The sequence below is a fragment of the Macrotis lagotis genome, chromosome 1, assembly GCF_037893015.1.
Source record: "Macrotis lagotis isolate mMagLag1 chromosome 1, bilby.v1.9.chrom.fasta, whole genome shotgun sequence".
Lineage (NCBI taxonomy): Eukaryota > Metazoa > Chordata > Mammalia > Peramelemorphia > Peramelidae > Macrotis > Macrotis lagotis.
In genome coordinates, this window is record NC_133658.1 from 357,756,864 (window position 1) to 357,762,077 (window position 5,214).

The window sequence follows — 5,214 nt, forward strand, 5'->3', positions numbered from 1 at the left end:
CTTGCCCAAAGCCACACAGCTAGGTAATTATTAAGTGACTGAGGTCAGATTTGAACTCAGGTACTCCTGACTCCAGAGCTGGTGCTCTATCCACTGCGCCACCAATCCACTGCGCCGCCTGAAAAAATTTAAAAAGAAACAAACCTGGCCACAGAAAGTTACTATAGTAACACAAACTCAGAAGAGGACAACAATGTCAAGAAGGCTACATTCAAAGAAAAATGTGATGTCAGGCAAAATCAATTCTTGGAAGAACTCAAAAAGAGCTTTAAAAATAAATTTAGAGAGGCAGAGGAAAAATTGGGAAAAGAAATGAGAGTTATATAAAAGAATCAATAGCTTGGTACCAGGAAGCAACAAAATGTAAAAAGATGTACAAAATTCACTGAAGAAAACTAAATAAAAAGTAGACTTGGCTAAATGAAAAAAGAGGTACAAAAACTCATTGAAGAAAAGAATTTTTTTTTTTGGCAAGGCAATGGGGTTAAGTGACTTGTTCAAGATCATTCATCTAGGTAATTAAGTATCTGAGGCCAGATTTGAACTCAGGTGGTCCTGAGTCCAGGGCTGGTGCTCTATCTAATGTACCACTTAGCTTCCGCCCAAATAATTCCTTAAAAAATAAGAATTGGGTGAGAAGAAGCTAATCATTACATGAGGCATCAAAAAACTATAAAATAAAATCAAAAGAATGAAAAAATAGAAAATGTGAAATATCTCACTGGAAAAACAACTTAACTGGAAAACAGTTTGAGGAGAATAATGTAAAAATTATTGAGCTACCTGAAGGTCAAGATAAAAAAAAGAGTTTGGATATTATATTTCAAGAAATTATCAGAGATAAGTACCTTGATATCCCTAGGATCAGAGAGTAAATTAGAAATGGAAAGAATCCACTGATCATCTATCCAAAAATTAAAACTTCTAGGAATATTATAGCTAAATCCCAGAAATTCCAAGTGAAGGAGAAAATACAAGTTGTCAGAAAGAAATAATTCAAATACTGTGGTGTTGCAATGTGGATAAATCAGGATTTAGTAGTTTTTATATTTAAGGATCAAAGGGCTTGGAATATGATGTTCTGGAGGGCAAAGGAACTAGGATTTCAATGCACCCAATAAATCTGAGCATATTCCTTCAGGGGGAAAATGAACACATAATGAAGTAGAGAACTTTCAAGCATTCTTGAATGAAAAAACTATGGCTGAACAGAAAATCTGATTTTCAAATAACAGTCTCAAGAGAAGCATAAAAACATAAACAGCAAAGAAATCATAAGAGATTCAATTGAGTAAAATTATTTACAGTCCTATATGGAAAGATGACACTTATAACTGCTAAAAACTTTCTCATTATTATGGCAATTAAGAGTATGCATAAAAGAGAAGGCATAGGTTTGAGCTGACTATGATGAAATGAAATAAAAAAAACAAGAATGAGAATAAGAAATGCACTGGAAGAAAGAGAAAAGAAAGATAGAATGGGCTAAATTATCTCACATAAGAGACACAAGTGAGTTTTTACAGTGGTATGGTGAAAGTGGATGCTTGAAATCTCATTGGAATTGACTGAAAGAGTAAACATACATATTCAGTTGGGCATAGAAATCTATCTTATGGAAGTAGGAGAGGAAGGGGAGAAGAAAAGAGGGCAGCTCATAGAAGAGGTGGATTGGAAGAGACAGTGGTCAGAAGCAAAACCCTTTGAGGTCCAGGGAGAGAAGTGAGGGATAGGGAGGAAGAGAGGGAAAGAGGGAGAAAGGGGGGGGGAGGGAGAGGCAGAGAGAAAGAGACAGAGACAGAGACAGAGAACGAGGGAAGGATGGGGAGAGAAAGAGAAGAAAGGGGAAATTTGAATGGAGAGAAATACATAGTAATCATAACTATGAATGTGAATGGGATGAACTCCTTCATAAAATTGAAGCAGATAGGAAAGTGCACTAAAATCCAGAATCTTACAAAATATTGTTTCTATGAAACACACTTAAAGCAGAGAGACAGACACAGAATAAAGATAAGGGACTAGAGAAGATTCTATTATACTTGAGTTGAAATTAAAAAAAATAGGGAAAACAAATATGATCTCAGAAGAAGCAAAAGCATAAATAGATTTAGGTAAAAGACATAAGCAAGAAACTATAGATCTTCCTAAATGGTACCACAAACAATGAAGTCATATCAGTACTAAACATATATACACCAAACAATATAGTATCCATATTCTTTTTTTTTTTTTTTGCAAGGCAAACAGGGTTAAGTGGCTTGCCCAAGGCCACACAGCTAAGTAATTATTAGTGTCTGAGATCAGATTTGAACCTAGGTACTCCTGACTCCAAGGCTGGTGCTTTATCCACTGTGCCACCTAGCTGCCCCTAGTATCCATATTCTTAAAGGCAAAGTTAAATGGAAGAAATAAAGAGTAAAACTATGCCAGTGGGAGACCTCAACTTCCCCCCTCTCAGAACTGGATAAATCTAACCACAAAATAAACAGGAAGTTAAGGAAGTGAATTTAATTTTAGAAAAGTTATATATAATAAACAGGAAAAAATTGAATGGGAATTGAAAATATACCATTTTTCAGCAGTACATTTCACTTATACAAAAAATTGACCATGTAGTAGAACAGAAAAATCTTATAACCCAAATGCAGAAAAGCAGAGATATTAAAATATATCTTTTTCAGATATAATTCAATAAAATATATATATTTTAAGGACTGTGATAATATAGATTATAAAAATTAATTAGAAACTAATTTAAGCCTAAAGAACAAGGGGGTCAAAGAACAAATCATAGAAACAATTTCATCAAAGAGAATGACAGGGGCGGCTAGGTGGCACAGTGGATAAAGCTCTGCCCCTGGAGTCAGGAGTACCTGGGTTCAAATCTGGTCTCAGATACTGTGTGGGCTTGGGCAAGCCACTTAACCCCATTTGCTTTGCAAAAAAACAAAAAAAACCCCAAAAACAAAAAAAGAGCCTAAAACAAAAAAAAGAGAATGACAATAATGACACAATGTACCAAAATTTATGGGATGTAACCCAAATAGAGAAAGAACAGATTAATGAATTGGACATGCAACTCAAAAACTAGAAAAAAAGAACAAATTAAAATCCCCAATTAAATATCAAATTGGAAAATAAAAGAGAAATGAATAAATTTGAAAGTAAAACCATCGAATGAATAAACTAATTTCATAAAAAAATAATAAATCATTGGTCAATCTGATTAAAAAAAAAAGAAAACCAAATTACCACTGCCAAAAATGAAAAAAAGTGAATTCACCACCAATGAAGAGGAAATTGAAACAACTATTAGGAGTCATTTTGCCCAGTTATAGGTCAATAAATCTGACAAACTTTGCCAAATAGATAAATATTCACAAAAAATATAAATTGTCCAGATTAACTGAAAAGGAAATATAATACTTAAATAATCCAATTTTAGAAAAAAGAAATTGAACAAGGCATCACTGAGTTCCCAGTTAGATTCACAAGTGAATTACTCCAAACATTTAAAAAATAATTAATTTCGGGGGCGACTAGGTGGCGCAGTGGATAAAGCACTGGTCCTGGAGTCAGGAGTACTTGGGTTCAAATCTGGTCTCAGATACTTAATAATTACCTAGCTGTGTGGCCTTGGGCAAGCCACTTAACACCACTTGCCTTGCAAAAACCTAATAATAATAATAATAATAATTATTATTATTATTAGTTTTCAATACTATAAACATTTGGAAAAATAGGCAGAGTCCTACCAAATTACTTTTAGTGTCAAAAATCTGGTGTGGATACCTCAATCAGGAAGAACAAAAACAGCAAAAGAAAACTATAGACCGATTTTCCCTAGTGAACATTGATGAAAAAGTTTAAACTAAAATACTAGTATAAAGATTATAATAGTTTATCACAAAGGTTATCTACTTTGACCAGATGGGATTTATACCAAGAATGTAAGACTAGGAGCGCTACGACGACATGGCCACCTGCATGAAGGCGGTGACCGAGCAGGGCGCCGAGCTCTCCGACGAGGAGCGCAACCTGCTCTCGGTGGCCTACAAGAACGTGGTCGGGGGCCGAAGGTCGGCCTGGAGGGTCATTTCAAGCATTGAGCAGAAAACTGACACTTCGGACAGGAAGATGCAGCTTGTCAAGGACTACCGGGAGAAGGTGGAGTGCGAGCTGAGGTCCATCTGCACCTGCTGGAATTGTTGGATAAGTTTTTAATAGCCAATGCTACTAATCCAGATTGCAAGGTCTTCTATCTGAAAATGAAGGGAGACTACTTCCCGTACCTTGCTGAAGTAGCCGGTGGAGATGACCGAAAACAAACAATAGATAATTCCCAAGGAGCTTATCAAGAAGCATTTGACATCAGCAAGAAAGAGATGCAACCTACACATCCAATTCGCCTGGGGCTAGCTCTTAACTTTTCTGTATTTTACTATGAGATTCTTAATAACCCAGAGTTTGCCTGCACATTGGCTAAAACAGCTTTTGATGAGGCTATTGCAGAACTTGATACTTTGAATGAAGATTCCTACAAAGACAGTACCCTTATTATGCAGTTGCTTAGAGACAACCTAACATTATGGACATCAGACAGTGCAGGAGAAGAATGTGATGCTGCAGAAGGTGCAGAAAATTAAAATTCATACAGGGTGTCATCTTCCTTTCTCTCAAGAAATCTTTTTACACGTCTCCATTCCTTATAGCTCCACTTAGATTTCCTATAGAAAAGAACCCATTCATGTGTATGGAAATCAATCGTTTATAGTCTTTTCACACTGCAGCTTTGGGAAAACTCCATTCCTTGATTTGTGTTTGTCCTGGCCTTCCTGGTGTGCGGTTACTGCTGTAGAAAAGTATTAATAGCTTCATTTCATATAAACATAAGTAACTTCCAAACATTTATGTAGAGGACTAAAGTGTATCTGGTATTCAAAAATCTGAACCAGTTCTGCAAGTGATGACTGTGTTTTGTATTACAGTGAAGATATGAAAATGTAGTTAAATACAACTCAAGTGTTTTACATAGCTTCCCCTGCCTACCCCCATAGTCTCATCTTGTTTTTCAGGGTTTTTCTTTCAGCAAACAACTTTCACATACTCTTAAATATTCCTTTTAAGGAGGAATCTGGAAGTATTTGGGTCAAATGGAAACAAATTTGGTATTATAGAGTTAGGGATCACAAGCTGAAATAGTTCTCCTGT

General features: G+C 35.7%; 1 pseudogene; it reads left to right on the plus strand.

The window, feature by feature from the left end:
• The first annotated feature begins 3,969 nt into the window (after positions 1-3,969).
• On the plus strand, positions 3,970-5,005 carry LOC141505871 (14-3-3 protein theta pseudogene; annotated as a pseudogene).
• Positions 5,006-5,214: the final 209 nt, after the last annotated feature.